The sequence below is a fragment of the Protopterus annectens genome, chromosome 5.part1 (assembly GCF_019279795.1).
Source record: "Protopterus annectens isolate FY-2018-M chromosome 5.part1, PAN1.0, whole genome shotgun sequence".
Classification (NCBI taxonomy): Eukaryota; Metazoa; Chordata; order Ceratodontiformes; family Protopteridae; genus Protopterus; species Protopterus annectens.
In genome coordinates this window covers 509,360,015-509,380,345 of record NC_056736.1, presented here as the reverse complement: position 1 = coordinate 509,380,345, position 20,331 = coordinate 509,360,015, and positions in this window count along the sequence as shown.

Sequence of the window (20,331 nt, the reverse complement as noted above, 5' to 3'; positions counted from 1 at the left end):
AAACCAAATTACCCATTCTAAAGATATAAATTAATGCTGTATAAATATATAGGTATATAGAGAGGAGTATCCAGAGACAGCCTGACTATGAACCCAGAGACTAGCCTGAGGTTCCTAAACCAGAAATTCATCCCTGTTTGGATGCAAGCAGCTAACCTGTAAATGGTTCATCTCCCAGGCCCATGCTTACACTTATCAAGGGTATCAGAACTCATCAGAGATTTGGGATGCATGGCTAGGCTTAAAATGGCCCTTGTGGTCATTACCTAGTAAACACCTATGAACCTATGAACCTATTGGTAGGTTGCATCCTCACTGTACTTATCTAATTCTTGGTGACATGCCATCAACCGATCATTATGGATTTACTCCCTATAAAGTGCATTACAGCATCTCACAAAACTAGCATTTTATATACCTCCAATAGACATGCACTAATACTAGCTGTAGTTCACAAATAGCTGAACTAAGACCGTAACAGCAACATCCCTCACCATATATAATGCACTTAAAGATTCAGCAAACCAATGGCACATTTTAACCTTCTAACTATATAACAATATAAATATGGAACTTATTATTTTACATATCCATGATATTCATTACAAGTGTGGTTGCTAAACTGTTTGCACAAGCACAGTATATGTTGAAAATATTTATTTTTACCTGTGCATACCACTGTTGAGTGGACACCAACTATCAAATGTCTCATGTTATATAATCACTAATTAAATAAACTTTCATACAAGTGCTCATAGGTGATTAGATAATATGCTAATCAAAATGTTTCAGCTCCTTACATACATAAGTACTTTTTCCAACATATCAAAGCCTTTTATACTATTATGAGTTACAGCTGAGTAGAGATACTGGTACCAGCTAGGATTGGTAAATGATCATCACAGCTAATGTGCACAGTAATTGCATTGCTAATGTATGTGAACCAATATCAACTCTTTGCTACACTTGCAATAGTAATGGTCATCCTACTAATGTTCTCACATAATAACAGCTATTAGATGTATGTATATCCAGGTATGACCATACTTCTCTGAACTCTGAATGCAGTATTCAAGACATACATAAAAAGTGCAAATATTTCTGTTACTTTGCTCATCTGTCACTCTGGTAATACATCCTGCACTGCTTCTACTTCAAATTATAGAAATCTCACTTACCTGAAACTGAGATGCACAAGATGACTTCGCAGAACACTTATTTTAACAAACACCTGGATCACTGTAGTGTTACTCAAGGAAACTAACCACTTGGCCACCACGGTGAACTTTTCCATTTTCCCCACTATAGTGAAATCTCGGAGTTGGCATATTTAGTTGGGTGGTGGTGTGGGGAGCACAGCCCCCCTGCACATGGGGGGTGTTGGGGGTGAAGCCCCCCCCACTTGGGTGGGTTTTATTTTCTTTGTTTCATTTGCTTTGTCATGCTGGCCAAGTGGTCAGTTTCCCGGAGTAAAACTGTGGTGATCTGGGTTTTCTTTAAAATAAGTGTTTGACAAAGTCATCTTGTGCATCTCAGTTTTGTGTAACCGAGGCTTCGAGAAATTAAAGTAGACCCATGCATATACATGTTTATCTGCAGGACTTTTGCTGTTGTTGTGTCTTTCGGCTTTTTCCGGTTAGGGGTCGCCACAGCGGATTTTTACCTGCCGAGTTGCCGGCCCTGACGCACAACCTTCAATGAAGGTATGCCCATTCATGCATATCCCCACACAGAAGACTCTCTAGCTGAGAATCGAACAGGACAACATCTTACTGTGAGGCAACAATGCTACCGCAACACCACCACTGCAGTTTTTGTAAATCTTTGCTAGTTTTGTGAGATGAGATGGCTTCTAAGAAGCATGGTAATTCCAAGCCTGCATGTCCAAGATCCCAGTTATACAGCATCATCCAAATATTAATCCTCCCCAGTCTCACCAACTGGTTTACTTATATGAAGTCAAGATGCAGGAGAGAAATGAAAATAGAAGTCAGTATTACTGCTCACAGATGAAGATTCAACCCTTCTATACAGGCAACATTCTGAAGATTGCTGTGAGCTGTTATGCATGTCTATTTCTTTGTGTGTTTATTATCTTCCTAAAGCTGAGACACCTCCTCATAGTCTTCACATTTACCTACTTTGATCATTGTTTATGGATCTTTGCATCATTGAAGCCTGAGGACTGGCCTGTATCACATTGGCATGTCATCTCCATGCCTCCTCTGACCTGCCTCTAATTAGCAGGTCATCTCACTGCCTCCTCTGAAGAGATATGAGCTGGCATAGTCTCGTCATTCTTCTATTCTCTCACCAGCATTTACAGGAACTTGGGACACTAACCGAATCTCGGCTGTCTGAGTCATAGTAAATGCATCATTCCTCTACAGCATCAGATCTGGCCTCCTCTACAAGACTTGTGGACTTTGGCACATGCTTTTGTACTCAACAAGGGTTAACAGAGATTGGCACTGCATGCAAACAGTCCGTGAAATTGTTAATCATTGCATACTAAAGAAATACATCAGTGAGCTTTGGTGATGAAGAACAAAATATGACAGCCAATATGTCATATTAATCATAGTATTCTGAGATGTTAACATATCTTAGATTACCTCTGCATAAGGAACAGTGTAGTTGCCTGAAAGATGTACATAACTATAGTGATGCTGCCATGTACTCTCTACATCTGAGAAACTTCCTTTCGAAACTGCTCTATGTAAATGGGAATACTTTCAATGTCACACTTGTTGTGAGCACCTGTTGTATTGTATTTTTACACATTTATATGTTGTTTGAAAATATTTCATGTTGTTAACATAGAAAGCTATTTGCTGTCCACAGCTACCTATGACAGTATATGCTGTGTAGCTATCCCGTTCGTTAGTAGTTGTATAACACCCTATACCGTGGTACACGAGGTCAGGTTGTTCTTATTCTGTTTCACACTGTGTAGACACAGTGATGGCTCATAGTCTATGTGGGGGCTAATCAATTATCTAGATAGCAGCAGCATTATGCCAATGTGTCTGAATGAGATTATATAAAAAAATGTCATGGATCTCAAGATCTCACTTGCTTTTTGTAGAATCAGTGTGCGGTTTAAATTTTAGTGACCTATCCAATAGGACACTAATATTTTTAACAAATTCAACTAAAAGCAAACTCTACGTATTTATGGCGCATATGGGTAGTTTTTATTATTTGGCTCAAGTGGATAATCCAACATGTTTTGTCATTAAATGCAAAATGTTTCAAATCTGCCACCCAGTCTTTGATCCTTGCAGATTATAGACGCACACTATCTCACAGATGGTTACAATGAAAGGATTTAAAGATAGAAATCTGGCATCCTTCATAGAAACCATCAAGGCTCACAGACTATGGCTTGATGAGATGGATTAAAAAGACTGCTTTTCTTTTAAGAACAAAAAGTCATCAAAAAGGCACATATTATAGGCAGTGTTTTAAGCAGAATGTTTGTTCAGATCATAACAGAATAGGAACTTTTCCATCCCGCAACTGTAATGTTTGTGCCAATATTTTGGCTGATGATTGTTTTCTACATCCTTACACTGGCAAACATTGCAAGTTTAATTTGTTTGCCACCTATAAAACTTCAAATTCAGCCTATTTAGCAAAGTACACCAACTAGTCCTCATTCTTTCTGGGCTAAACTAATCATGAAAGAATGTGTTTTTAAACATCTTTATGATATGAAGAAGCAGAAATTATCTAATACACTGACTAAGCACAGTAAATGTTTTGCTACAGCACATATGTTTACGTTCATGGTAATATAAATTCTCAATACAACTCTGAGAAGGGGTGATGCTATTAATTTTACACTGTGCACAGAGTGGAAGTGCATTTATGGAACTGCGTAATGCTATGATGTCAGGTATGAATTAAGCTGTATCTTTAAAACTCAATGTTAAAGTCATGTGATTTATTTTGTTGATTGATTTCAGTATAAATATGATTAGCTGCTTTTTTGTTTGTTTGTTTGTTTAATGGTCTGAGGAAGCTGTGATTTAATAAAAATTTGTCTTTGTAATCTATCAGTCCATGGTCTGTGATTCCTGTTGGATTTTGGATTTATTGGTTTTAAACAGAACAGCTTTTTGTTCCATTGCATTTGTTTTATAACTTCTTATACTTCATAGAAAACATTTGCTGGGAATGGAGAGATTTCCTTTACAGGGTTTCTTTGTCAAACTTGCACGTTAATTCCCTTCCCCTTTTGGCTCTATAATACCTTTATCAAGGATGCCAAGAGGTTGAAACTTTAGAATATCTTTTTATTTCCTGTTCCAGGGCAGTGGTGGCTTGGAATTCAGTGCATCAGATTATCACCATCACCATCATCCTCATCCTCTTTATCATGTGACTCTTATTAAACTATTATTTATTTGTTATGACAGGTCATGGTCTGACTCTGTCATAAACATGGATATTATTATCCTACCTTCATGGCTTTTATGGAAGGATAAATGCTCATTGGTCAGATCTTTAGCAGATTATTTAAAATGTCTACATTGTTGGTTATGGCTTAAAGACCTCAGAGGCAAATTTGCTTAATATTTATTTATTTATTTGTTGCATCTTTCCTTGTACATATTTGTAAATATATGTGTTTTTTGCAGTTTACTTAATGCATTTTTCTTAGCTGTAAGATTTTGAATTGAAATAGCTAGAGTGAGTGATTGAAAAAATTCTCACTGTATAATTTATTTGTTTGTTTGCCTGTTTTTGTAATTCTGGTATATATTATTTATCTTATATGATTTTGGTAACATTTGCATATAAACCAAATACTTAGTCAAAATAATCTTGTCATAAGATCTGCTGTATTAGGGTAATTTCTATAACCCTATTTTAGTGCCATCCACAGATGTATTCATCCACATTAATATAGTAGTTCATTTAGCTTACATTAATAAATTAAGTAAAAATCGGTCCAATAGGAAGTCTTGGACTGTACTCCTTTGGAACATTCTTCTTTTGGAATGTGTCTATAATGTGATTCTACATTGTTTGGACCCTGTCCAATTCATAACCCAGTTAAGCACACATGAATTAACATTTGCATCTCCAAGGATTTTGGGGATAAGAGAGCATGGAATGTAATTGAAAGCTTCTGCAAGATCCAAGTATTAAACATCCGCTGTCATTTTTTAATCTGCAAATACAAACATATTATTGTAAAATTAAAACAGGTTATACAAGATTGACCAGATGAATAGCCATACTGACTCAGATCAAGGCAAAGACCCAGATCTGAAAGTATCATGGTTAATAAAGTCCTTTCAAAGCACTTCCTTAGAATGTGTGTAATGTTTATAGGCCTAATTACCAACACTGTTGGCCTTGAGACAAGGGACAGTTATTGCTTCCTGCAATGCCTCACTGATATAACATATCTATAATGACTTTTGAAACAGATATAATAGAAAGTGGAACATTTACCTTGTCTTTCCCCATCAGTGACTCAAGTTTTATTTTACTCAATGACAGTAAAGCTGTTTATTCAGTAATCAATGAATATAAAATAGTTATCAGCCTTTGCTTGCATAAAAGAGACTGGTTTGTGTGACTATTTTCAGTAACATAATTCAAGGAAAGAAACTATAATTTAGAAATTCTTCAGTCTTTTTCTAGTCAAAGGTAATAATACTACCGGCTTTTAATGTTAAGATTTTTATGTCTCCTCCCCCCATATGGGTTCCAACATAATTAAAGACTGCTTTTTTATATTTTTTTCTACACATCCCATCAGCTGACCATCACCTGCCACCAGCTCTTCTTCTCATGCACCTTGTCAGATGGACCTACCTTAGCCTCCCCTGGGCTTAACCTGATTCACATCCAAAGCCAGTGTGGAGCTTCAGGATGCTGGTGCAGTGTTATATCACTGCCAGGGAGTGTGCTCTAACCCGCCTCCCCCCTGCAGCAGCCATGCAAGCTCCAAAATTGCTGACTACAGTAGGTTTATAGGTGCTTCCACCCATAAGCAATCACCAAATCAAAAGATATAGAGCTTTCAGTGTGGATATCATCCAGCTCTTAAGTCTGCTATTACAGCAAGCCTTGGAAGCCTTCTCAGATTGGACACCTGGTGTCAGCTTCTTGCTCCTGTCTCATCCATCCAGTCTCACTGGAATCCATGCTTGTAGAAAAAAGAACAGGTTGCTATGACCACAGCAAGGGTTTTATGCTTCTGTGCAATGTAGCTAGATTGACATTTTATTATTTTTATTGCAATGAGATAACCTTATTTCAGATTTTGTTTTGGCCAAAACTATTGCCCTTCTAAGTGACATCTCACTTTCCTGTGTCCATCAATATTTTAGTTAAGAAATATTTCTTAAAAATGCCTAGTAACAATTTTTCTATTGATTAACTTCTTAACAACTCTACTGTACCTTTTTTAGGTACAACTTTTTGTTATCACTAGGGACGTGATCACAATAATTATGTATTCCATTTTAAGAAGAACGTATCCCAGGAAAAAGATGCATCTTCTGAGTATAATTCATCTCCAATGCCGGTGCTGAAATTCATTATTGGTCTTTCTAGATTCAGTTTTGTGAAAATATTTGCACCAGTTTGCCACCAGATTAGGTCAATTTGCTGCCCAAGTGCATTTATGAACTAATACAAAGATGATCTGAGTTACTAGGCTCTGGGTATACTACCATTTTCCATGTCATCATATTCTCCTTAATCTGATTAAAATTCATTATGTTTGTAAGCCAATTATCAGAGATGAATGCTTCATCCAAAAAACTATTTTTCTTTTTGCCTGAAAAATAAATAATTTCCCCAAAAATGTGTAGCAATTTTAAATTGCCAGTAAGGAGCGCAACCCAATCCCTGAACCAATAACCTAGATACCTTACAAAATGTTTACAGCCTTTGCTAGCTAATCTAGGGTTTCTATAGAATCCCAGAAAATCCAAGGATGATTATCTAGGGCCAGTGATAACACATATTGTCACTGCTGTTATATTTCCTCATGGTGGTGTTCAGCCTATCTTGGACAAATATAAATATCTCTCCAATGGACTGTCTCTGTCTGTAGTCATGAAAGTCATGAATTCCTAATATAGACCACAGTGACTTTTTTGACTATTCCAAGTTTCTGTGATAACATTTCTATCCTACTTACCAAATGAATCCGAACAGTTCTAGAATATTCGTACTTACTATTCCAGCATAGAACAGGAAAAAAAATGAACACATATGGTGTCTTCTCAGTAGGTCCAATGTATTAGGAATCTTCTAAAAAAAACTTTAGTGTCTTGGTGATGTATTAACATATTACCTTGTTACTTCATGTGCCCAAGATGAAAAGGTTCTTACCAAAATGTGAGGTTTTGGCACAAGTTGTTGCAACAAGTATACATGTTCCATTATCTTGGCCATACAGAGATACCTCTCCTGATCTCTCAAGTGAGCTGCTTGCGACTGTGCTAGTCCTAACAGGCATGGGGAGGAAATGGTGACAGTGGAAAGAGGTTTTCTTCCCTTTACAGCATACAATATTATTATTTCGTACAACACCAAGAAGTCGGGAGAAGGCAGGCAGCCAATATCGTAGCAAGAATGCACAATAAGTTGTACAAAAAGTACGCGTATTAACGTTTAACAAATTTATTAAGACAAGACACGTTTTCGTCTCTGAATGAGAAACTTCTTCAGAAAATAGTAAAAAATGTAACACTGGAACTATTTAAAAGTTCCGCTCAAAGGGCGAACAGAACAATTGCCCTATCAGCAACACTCTAACATTTTATATCTAATATTATTATTTCTCTTGCCTATGTCAAGAAACTTTGCTTGGACTTTTTCCAAAATCATTTGTTCTAATAACTGATACCATTAAGTTATACCATACTACAAGGTGGCAGGTGGATGTATTAACTGACATTTTACTAGCCCCCAAGGAGAAAACAGTGACATCAATTCTTAGAACCTGGTTTCTTATACTTCTAATGAATTATTTATCTGTTATCAACACCTTTTCATGGGTGAAGTTTCTCAGTGTTATTTGCGCATCTACAGCATTAGTGATAGCATCAGAATCCATTCCTCTGTGTTTATGTTCCTTACATTTTCCATTCTCTTTCTTGCTTTTCTTCTAACCTGCAATTTGCTTTAGTGTTTTCTCTATCACCTCTAATTGTGTTTTCCTTTACTTTCTGCACCCTGTAGAAAAGCAGGGATTGTTAGGACTTTTCACTAGGATGTCACCTCTTCACATTTGCGTTTAAACTGCAAAGTTCACACCTTCACTTGCTATTAGCCATGTTTCTCCTCACTTACTACTGGCTGCTAGTTGAATACATCTTCTCTGCCTATTTCAGGACTAGTGTCTAATGTTCATTTACATATCTCTGCTTGTGTTTCACCTCAGGCCATTGTTCTTTGCATCTTTAAAATCTTATACCATTTAAGATGAGATGAAACTTTTGATAAGTTTTCATATCAAGGATTAATGTATCATTTGTTTGAGTGCATTTTACAAGCAGAACATTACAATTGGGAAACCCCCTAACCAGGAGGTCCTAAAGACAAAAAGATATGTCTATGACTGAGAGTGGAACCCAGTATCATACAATCCACCCAAAAAGGTAATGTTTATCTATCTATCTATCTATCTATCTATCTATCTATCTATCTATCTATCTATCTATCTATCTATCTTTCTATTTATCTATCTATGGCGTGAGATAGGACCCTGGCCCAAATACACCATTATCAGACTCTGCCCAGGGTTTATAATCACCAATGTTAACTTGAAATACAGAAATTTATAGTGTGTGTAAGTTATTTACTTGAAATAAAAGTTTCCAGGTTTTACACCAAACAAAACTCTTTTGTAGAGAAAGCTGTAAACAATATTTATAATAAATATAATTTTTTGTCTATGAGTTTCAGTAAGGCTATACAGTCAAGTTTAGGGTATATACATCTGTGAAAGGACATAAATATGATGAGTAGATGATTAAATGAGGGAGTCGAACTCAGAACTGGTGAGCTAGAAAGGCTACAAGAGTGCAGGTAGCTTTAAGTATAGATGTGTGGATGTAAACTAAAGCAAGAGAATAACGTTTACAGTAAAAGTTAAAAGTACAATGCCGTGCAGATGGTATTTCAGCCAAATGTCAGTGTGTAATCCATGCATGGATGCTGACTAGATGACTGGAGCTGACTTGAGACAGCTTCCAAAATGCATATGTTATGTAGCTTATGGACTATGTCATGGTGCTAACTGGAAACATTTGCATTTGGACTGACATAGAGCTTTTCTGAGTTCCTTCCAAATGGTTTTGAGGGAAGTGATGGGCTTTAATTTAGCAGGGATAGATGTCCAGACCTTGAGTGAAAGGAAAAACATGCTCATTGCATTTTCAAGTTGTGACTGGCGAGTGTAAGTGGGGTGTGGACTCTGACAGTGATCTAAGTTTACAGGCGAGCAATGACCTCCTAGAATTCTCTGTGATGAAAAAGGAGAAACGTTGTTCCCATATAAGCTTTAATAAGGGAGTGCCTAGCAACAAGGTAGTTCTTTGAAGTATGGGCAGCCATGTCGCTTTAGATAATGTCAGGCGATGGTTTTCTCCTGTTTTGGGAAGAGGATTATAAATCTGCAGAGTTGCTAGTCTTCTTCTTCTTCTGCTTTCTCTTTTTTTTGTGAGGCAAATGCTGTGACAGTGAATCCATATTCTAAACCGTGTAGCAGGACAGCTTTCCTTATGATAACCCTGGTTCCTGGGCAGAAAGAGTAGAATATTTTCCTTGCTCATACGAGAGGTATTAACTTTAGATTTTGTAACATGGATACGATGTTGAAAGTTGAATGTAGATAGCCAGATTGCTATAGCATGGAGCAGTCTAAGTCATGTTTATGTCCCAGTTGGAAGAGCGTTTGGAGAATGTAGTCAGAGTACCAAAAAGTATAACTTTAGAGTTTTTTTGTGTGTTAAAAGGCAGTTTGTGAGTGTTTTAATAAATAAGAATAAAGTCCAAAACATAAAAGACACTATTTGTGATCAGTTTAACAAATATTAAAGTTATTTGAAATATTAACTGTGAAACATTAGAAAAGAAGCACTGTGTACACTACACGTTTCTCACACTGGCTTCAGACTAAAGCATCGCTGTCTACAAATGCTGCAGATACCTTATTACTGTGGGTTCTAGGCTTTCCTCACAAAAGCTGCAACACCACAGCAACTACAATCATGAGGACTTTCCAAGCTGTGAGATACAGTGACCTTGACGTTTACATATATATATATATATATATATATATATATATATATATATATATATATATATATGAGTGGGTGGGTGTGTGTACATATATATGTGTGCAAATATATATATATATATATATATATATACACACACACACACACACACACACACACACACACACACACACACACATATATATATATATATATATATATATGTGTGTGTGTGTATATACATATATGTACATATATATATATATATATATATATATATATATATATATATATATATATATATATATATATATACATCTATAGTTGGATAGGCTGTGTGTGGGAAGTGCAGTGCCCATAATGAGCTTCAGGTATTGTAGTTGCAGGGAACATATGAGTTTAGTATTTGTTGACTTAGAACAACAATTTCATGTTCATAATATCAAGAATCACAACTGTGGTCCTAATAAGTGTGTCTAGAACCACTTAATCTCTAATTAACAAGATATCTTTTTACTGAGAATATTCTTCTGTGGAGATACCTCTTAGGCATACTTTATATCTCACTGTAATCTGCTAACAATTTTAAGTTGGGAGTCACACTTACATAATAGCATTTCATTTTATCTTCTACTAAAAGCTATTATTTGATTCCCTCAAAATATTCAAATTAGTCTTCATTGACCTATGAAGAACATTTCAGAGTTTTTTATATAAAAAAAGGGATCCCCTTCAGTTTACCGAAACGCCAGTTCGCCGACACATGGAAGAGGAACGCGAAAGGACCGACAACGCAGTTGACCGACATGCTGAAATCCCGACAGCAGGAAGACCGACAAGGGGAATGTGTAAGCGCGACTTGGTAAGTATGCGATAGTGAGGGATTTAGGATTAGGGAGCGGACAGGTAAGTGTGCAATAGTGAGGGATTTAGGGTTAGGGTGTGTGAAAGGTGAGTGTGCGGTAGTGTCGGAGTTAGGGTTTGGGTAATGTAAGTGTGTGTTAGTGACGGGTTTATGTTTTAGGGTGGGTTAAGTAAGTTATGAATAGGGTGCAGGTAGGGTAAGTGTGCGGTAGTGTCGGACCTTAGGGTTAGGGGTGGGTTAAGTGAGTTAGGGTTAGGGTGCAGGTAGGGTAAGTGTGCGGTAGTGTCGGACCTTGGGGTTAAGGGTGGGTTAAGTGAGTTAGGGTTAGGGTGCAGCTAGGGTAAGTGTGCGGTAGTGTCGGACCTTAGGGTTAGGGTTTGGGTTAGGGATAGTGGATATGTCATGTAGTGTAATGTGTTGTTTACGTGTAGTGTGTCGGTGTAATGGTGTTCGGTATTTTGTGTTGTCGGTTTTTTGGTGTCGGTGATTTGTGTTTCGGCGTTGTGGCGTTTCGGTAAACTGAAGGGGATCCAAAAAAAGAGTTGTTTTTTGAGCAATCAGTCTGTTTTTCCTAAACTTAATATGTCCTTTTTTCATTCCATAAATAGCCAATAATAAAGTAATGGATGTTTTTAAAATAGCTACTAATACGAAAAGGATACATAATGTTTCCTATTAAAATAATTCAGATTGGTTACTGTAACTAGATTGCCAATGGTTAGTTGTCCAATTTACATTGTGTACAAATGCACTGCATAGCTTTAAGCTAACCAATAACTCTTAATGTTTGTGTTGTGTTCTGCCTTGGCCACAGCTAGGTTGAGAAAGGGATGTAGAAATGCAGACTAGAATGCAGCAGCATCACGTACTGTATGTATTATATATGCTGCTGTGTATGCAGGAGATTTTTTTTGGAGTGCTTTATCTGGGAGAGGTGTTGACAACATATGCATTAAAACACATACTCAGCTCCAGCCTTACCCTGATATGCTGAATTCTAAATAGCAATCTACCTTGAGATTATGGCACATGCCCTATCACCAGGAAAGTGCTTAATTACAGAGAAAAGTCACTCACCTTCCGAAAAGAGTGGACAAGTTGGCCAAATTTTTTTCCTTCCCACCCTCATGCCCCAGTCCTGTTGTGTCAGAGAATAAAATGAGGGATCTGTACTTTAGCAGAACTTACATGGATTCCCCAAAAATATATGCAGCAGTTGCAAGGCAAGTAATCTTTTTGTAAATTATTTGTTACCTGTGTATTTGTTCATTTGATCAAAATGCAGTTTGTTTAGGCTAGTTCGGTAAAAATTAGAGTTGCCACCTTTTCAGATACCCATAGTGGGACATGACTTTTTTAAAACGTTTAATTTTCAAGACAAACTATGCTCAGTCCTAGTACAAAGAACAAAAACTCAATTTGTTGACAATATAAAACCTTACTTTTATAGAATTGGATTTGCTTCTGTTGTTTTATATCATACAGTGGTGCATGAGACAGAAAATAACTATTTCATTCAACTATTACAGAAATGTTTGGAACTATTTTTTGCCCTAAAATCTCTAGACATTTGCCATTTTTATACAGGACAGAACTGGCAAAATAAGAACTGTCCTGCATGAAGAGACTCAAGAAGGAAATTTTTTTTTACTGAAAGTGATTTCATAAACCTCAGCCCAAGCAAGATATTTTTTGTTTTATTAAGTTTAAGTTCATATCTAATGAAAAATATATATCCCTTTTAACCAGACAGCAATTGACCCATATGTGCACCAAATACACATCAATTTAATTTAAAATTAGATTGCAGTTGTAAAGCATCAGCTAGCTGAGGTGTTGGAATCATTTAACTGATGCAAAATGAATAACTCATGTCTGAGAGTAACTGTGCTAGAAAAATGCAAGCCTGTAATAATACAACCAAGAAAAATATGAAAACAGTGATTGGTTTAAAATGTTTTGAGGAAAAAAGTGATTGGCACTCGTAGAGAGATCAACTATTTTTTTATATCTGTACAGTTTAATCAATTTGAAAAAGAAAAGCATTTAGATAAACATTAATTAAGGTAGAAATCAGTCATCTTTGTTAATCCTTCAAACATGTTTATCTATGTCATTGACTTAGTGCAGCATAAAATTAATGCAGAAGTGCTTACTAAAAAATTCTCTGTACTTGACTGATCAATTCTATCAAGAAAGGAGGTTTTCTGTAACCGTAACAAACCCATCTTTTAATTATTTACTTGTTTTAAGTATCTAAAATATCACTAGAGAAAACCTGTACAGCTACTGTCTTTGCTAACAATAGCAATGCATCAGTTATATTAGCATTTTATGTCATCCTTGTGTATGTCATTGCTGGTTGCAGTCTTCGTGACTTATTCTTTGAGGAAAGGATATACTGTTGTACTCCTACACCTTACCGCTATGTTCTAAAGCTCAGATTTTCTACAATAAGAAAATTCAAAGGGAAATGAGTATAACAACTTTTTATCCGTTTGCACTCCTGGTATCACCTTCTTTTGTAAATGATAAAGTATGTAAATTGCACCTTTATGCAGCAGTAACCTATAAACTAATATTACAGTTAATAATAATATTATCAAAATATAATGCAAGTTTATTGCATTTGCTACAATTCTGAAATTCGGTGTATTTAATGTCCCCTATCCCCACTGCCAACTTTGTTTCTTAATTATATTCCTTGTATTTTAAATATGAAAAGTTTTTATAAGAAGGCAAAACGTAGATAATCACTGTCAACGCTCATTGTCCTTCTACCCTGCAGTCAATATCTTTGCCGAAAATGCACTTATTTGTATGATATACTTTCCACATGCGAGACAAAATGATAGCATTAATGTTAGGTAGATCAAAGTTATTAAGAGACTATTTCTGTCAAATTCAGCAGGCACTGTTGATTTCTTCCATAATCATATCACATCATTTAAAATGCTTTGTTAAGTATTAGTTAACACACAACAATGACAAGGATAACTGCAGAAGTCATCTAAGCCCTGCTGAGTGAATTTATCTCCTTGATCTGCAGGGCCACATTTCAACTAAGGCAGTAGTAATTGACATCAAAAGTGCATTAAATGAAATAAAAGCCACCATTCTTCAAATCTGCACCATTATCTTATGTATAATCTGCATGAAACCCAGATTAGCACAAAAAATCCAGTTTTGCTGTTTCAGAAATCCATGTACTCTTCATAACACAGAAAAATCAATGAACTTTTGGTGGCCCTTTCCCCAGTACTGCAAAAGAGTCTTTTTCACATTTTTAGACTTATGGACCCAGTGAAGGTCAGGGGAGTTGACTTCCACCTCCACAGGGCTCTACCTAATGTCTCCTCTGGTTGCATATATTTCAACTATTTGTTCTGTGGAGTAGATGTTAGACGATAGCCCTACAACTCATTTTTCTGTCTGGGAAGCACTATTGATCAAGCCATTCACCCTGCAACAAAGGTTGGGTGTTAGGGAGTGCGTCAGAGAGCCAGTCTCTCAGACTGGCTTACCCTAGACTACCTCTGGACTGGCAATGGGTGTCAGATTGGGGAAGGAGATCTACATGCTGTCACACAAAACACTCATTCCTTCATACACCAAGGAAGTGCCTTCCTGAATCACTGTGAGACAATGTAGCCACTGCAGGTGGGCAATACATGAATCTACTGCTAGGTGCCTTCATTGCAGCACACCATGCAGCCTCCCTCCCTCCTGAAATTGAGTGATTTGTTAGCTGTTTAAGTTTGTCATCCTACTGCCCCCCCCCTCACACCCAGAGCCCCAAGTCTGTAATCAAACATGGGTCATTTGTGCTGTAGTCAGTGCTTAACATTGTTATGCCATGGGACTAGACTCTTTTGTCTTGATGCTTCTAAACAAAAAAAAAGGATATGTAAGATTTCCTGATTGCTAAAAACATTTCTTTGTTTATGTCTGCATTTAGCAGGTGGGTTGCACAAATTCTTCTTGGGGAATGACCACAGCTGTTTACAAATATATATCACATTTCCTTATCATCTCTCCCTCTGAAGACCTCTTTTAAATTTCTTTCATTCTTTAATTCCAAACTAAGCTATGTTGTTTAATTCACTTATGTGATACTGGTCTCAAATGAAATAGACCCTTGCAGTCTAGTCTTAAAGATCATGTTTTAATAATTAACATGTTGTCATGTGAATGCTTTTCAACTATAAAATATGTTGTTTTTACTTTAGTTTCTTTATAGGAACTGTATTTATTAAGTTGAATAAACTTGTTAGTATTTCCTGTATAGTGAGCAGCTCTGCCTGCATTTTCTGATTCCGTGTCAAATGGTCCTACATTCTGGTGATATAATGTAGAGGGTAAACATCTTGTAGTGGGTGCACATGTATTCTGTAGTCTTCAGCCAGTTTCAACAAAGTGACACAGACTGCAGAGCATTCAATAAGTCATTCATTAAGACAGGCAGAGAATAAATCAACAACTGACTAAATGCACTTATATTCAAATAAAAAGTAACAAAAGCAAAATGTAACATGGTACAACTCCTGGTATAGTGTATAGCACTTTGTCTACCATGAATGATCACTTTTAGGAGGAAAACTAGGGGTATGTGAAACACTTCTGTGACAACTTATAGAAAAGTATGTTTGTATGTGCTACACATTGGCTGACTTAGTGCTGGAATGTAAATTGTGCACCAAACATAATGGGTTTCTTGGCAAGGTGGAAAGTTCACCAGTATTTGAGACTAGATACTATAGTTTGTACATGGAGGGAAGCCAACATGCCTACAATACATACCTCTCAACCTCTTAGAGCAAGAAATCTGGACAAAGCCATAAATAAAAGTGGCACAAAGACCCAAAAATAGGGACACTGTTTAAATGTTGCTCTTACAAACTTAGATAGTTTTTAGAATAACAGGATTTGCATTAGCATGAATTTTCTGAATGGAGTGAAGTCTGAAACACAAATGTTTGTCATTATTTTCAAATTTCAGTCTTTAATGATTTGCCACTAATTTGCCAGAAAACCACAATTTTGTGAAAAACGGACCAAAAATATGAGGCAAAAATCTGACCTTTCTGCGAATATCTGTACAGTTGAGATGTATGCTACAATACTGAGAAGAAAAGGTAACACAAAAGGGCACTTATGGTACTGTTAAGAAAAAGAAAGGGGAAAACAGAATGCTGCATACGTGTCATAGAAATAAATGTAATGAAAACTAAGAAAAGTGTATAAAAAAGAAAATGGCTGGACTGATAAGGAGTTGGAAGAAAGTCAACATTATAATATGGGTATTTCATTGCAACAGAATAAAAATGATGAATCACTGAGTGAAAAATCAAGATTATTTGGTGATGAAAGAGAGGAATTGGGTTATAACCAAAACGTTTAGAATATTTAAACTTGGATAAAGTGGTGCATGACACAGAAGAAAATATGGAATTACAAAAGGAAGAGGCATTATAGGGAAATAAGATAAAACGGAAGAGAAATAAAAACAATAACAGCAGAAAAAAACTGCAACAAAAGGAAAAGAAGATTGCCATGTTATTTCTGTTAATGTGAATAGCATCTAGTTAACTATATGGTACCAGGTGTTAAATGCTGATGTTAATTGTCAAGTTGTTAAAAGATTTATTAAGGGAGTACAAAGGAAGCAATCTGAGCTAATATGGAATAAAATTATGCTGTGGAACTTGCAATCTGAAACATTCATAAATTGCATTATTATTCAGGTATAATGAAATTAAGATATTGGATATAATTTTAACGCTGCATGAAAAGGCAATATTTGTTTATTTATATGCAAAACAAACTAAATGAGGTTAATATGTATGTATGCTTATACAAACCCAACACAAAAAATATGTTATCTGAGAAAGTGAGAGTTTGTGGTTGCGAATGTTGATGCTATAATTACTAGAGATTTAAATGTAATATATTAAAAGTAGTAATAAGAATGTATGAAATTTCAAGTCTTAAAAGGAACATAAAGATCACGAAGAAGGCAACAGTAGAGGGTATGTATAGTATGAAAACAGAGTTTCTGCATATAACAATAATATTCAGTGAATTTGGAAGATACAAATGTGTAATAAGAATAGTTAAAAGAAGGAAAATGTTAACTGGAGAGTGTGAAGAAAGCAAGAGATACTAAAAAGAAGCTGCATAGGTATAAAATGCACTCAAGTTATTCTTTCTGTCTGAGTTAAATGCAAGTTAGTTTTGAATTTGGCCTGATCATACTATTAGAGTCATTATGGATACCTTGAACTTGGCACTAGCTTTCCAGTAACAGGACAGCTCTCTAATCTGGAAACATATGTACAATTTGAATTATGTCATAATGCCAGCTAATATATATTTTAGACATACTTTGCAATCTGCATCCAGAACAGAAGTCCAAGATTACCCCCTAGCAAGAACAAAATGCAATACAACATGCTCACCAGTGATACTGAAATGACTATAAATCTTATCAATTGGAACCTCTGCTTAATGCTTTATATGATTTCCTAGTATAGCCTTTAATACATTGTCCTTCAATATTCAGATACAAAATGTACCTAATATTGTTATTTCACCAGTAAGGACGTAAATGCAGCTCAGTCCTAAAGTCGGTCTGGCAATAATGCCCAGGCCACTGCAGGGAATATTGGAACTGTCATTTTCAGTCACAGGAAAGATTTGTAGTTTGGCAAAATATATATTATTTTAGATCTGCTGTTATGTCAGCTCAACATTCGTATATTTTGGGCTTGGACTCTGAAAAATGAAAACCTAATTTATATTCTCTAACCCAGCTAAAAGCAAAACAGATACAGAAAAAAGTTTTAAAAAGTCACAGCATGATTGATATTATATGCCTGCAAGAATGAATGCAATATGCGGGAGGTAAATAAATGATATAGAACAGACGGTATAGCTCATGGAAAATATAGTGGTTGGCCAATAAGAACAGATCATCAGGAGGTAGAAATGGAAGTACATTAGATTATTCACAGTGGAGCTTCGATAGCCTTTTTATATTGACAATAATTTTTAGAGGTGTGAATATCCACACTGAAACAGAAGTCTTAATATACACTGTGGAGCAGCATGAGTACTGATTATTTACAAGATGCAGTTGTAGTTTTTCTTCAATGATATCCTGTGTAAGTTGGAGTTACTAAGCATTGTGGGTATTTCCTTTGACAGAAATTCATTGTATCAATAGGGAAAACAATGGGGAAGGAAAGGAAAGGAGAAACAGTGGGGAAATGAAAGGAAAGAAAAGGAAAGGAAAGGAAAGGAAAGAAGAAACAATGGGGAAATGAAAGGAAAGGAAAGAAGAAACAATGGGGAAATGAAAGGAAAGGAAAGGAAATGAGAAATAATGGAGAAATTAATGGAAAGGAAAGAAGAAACAATGGGGAAAGGAAAGGAAAGGAAAGGAGAAATAATGGGGAAATTAATGGAAAGTAAAGGAGAAATAATGGGGAAATTAATGGAAAGTAAAGGAAAGGAAAGAAGAAACAATGGGGAAATGAAAGGAAAGAAGAAACAATGGGGAAATGAATGAAAAGAAAAGGAAAGGAAAGGACTATTCTGCTTCTCTGAAACATGACTAAAGTGCTTGTTCTTAAAAAAATAAAAAGTGAAATGTATCATTTTAAGAGATAGATAAATAAAGGCTTTTTATAATTTCTTCACAGAGAAGTTTTTGAATGATAAGGTATTATCCAATTGGTGTCCTGCCCTACAGAATACAAGAGTTGTAGCTTTTCTTTTGTTTCTTGCAGGCTTGGTATTCTGATGGGGCAGACACTGCTGGAAATTCGGCTCTTTATCACCTGCAATATGAAGTCTTCTAATATGATAAACAGATTACTGCAACTGGAAGTGGAGCTGACTAATATAATGGACTAGTATAGGAAAAGATGATGTACATCCAAACAAATTACACAATCCTAGCATTAATGTAAGTGTTAATAGCCAAAAAGAAAATTATTTAATTTGAATGGGCTGTCTATGACTCTAAGAAAATATTTGTAAGGGGAAGGGTTAAAAATTCTTCTGAACCAAGTTGAGCCAAATATTTTTTATTACTTGGTGCTTTGAAGAAGAGAGAAGAGAACACAACATAGCAATGGATATGACAACGATGAGTTAAAATATGCCCAAAAAGAACAGCAAAACTTTACTAAATGCCCAACTTCAATACACAGTACAGTGATTGGAATTGAATTTATGACACAAGCCAGCATATGAAAGCTTTGAACTGCTTTGAGGAGACAGAACAATAAAGAGTGACTTGTATACTGTAGACTGACAAAACACCAAATGAAGATACAAGGTCTTATCTGAATAAGCTTGTAGAGGCCAGGAAACTGAAACTGCTGAAGAACTGCAAACATCTAGGGGATAGGCACAGTCAGGATTGCTGTTTGAGTGACTTATAAGTTCAATTAATGATACCAGGAGTGATCCCTTGAATTTGTATTTATGAACCATATATCAAATGAAGTTGCAAAGCCTGGAAGTGACCACTTAAAAATGAGCTGCATGTGGAGAACAACTACATCTCTATCTAGGCTATACTGGGCTTTAATGACTTTCCAATTCCTTTTTAGAGAAGATTGTTAATATAATAACATAATGGAATTGTAGAAAATCTCATATGTGCGTGCAATAATATCATTGCCAAGAGCTTAGAGTGAAGAAAAGTTGGATAGCATGTTTCTGTTTCTTCTCACAGAGAAAAGGTAATGCTTGCTGTTGCAAAGTATATACATTTATGAGTATGGATCTAAAATACAAAACGAAAAAAGAAAATAGTTTGTAAGACTTGAATGGTTATGATAACAAGACAGTTCTTACATCATTTCTTGCACTTTAGGATTTATAATAACTATCTATATACAGATATTGGCACTTATTCTTATATTTGAGCGACTAGAATCAGATTATCTATTTAGCTCTTAACAAAAAGAGCTCATGTCAATGGACAAAATTATGTGAGTAATAGGAACTCAGTGATATAAAATGGCTGCCTTAGTTAAGGGATATACCACAGTCAAGGGGAAAGATGTTTCTTTTCTTAAGAAGGCAGTTGTGCAAATTGTGGAGGATGCAAAGCAAATTTAAGTTAAAGAAATTAAATACGTTTATTTAAGGAGGCAGTCAAAGGATTTTATGGGCAGAGAGGTTTCTTTTTAT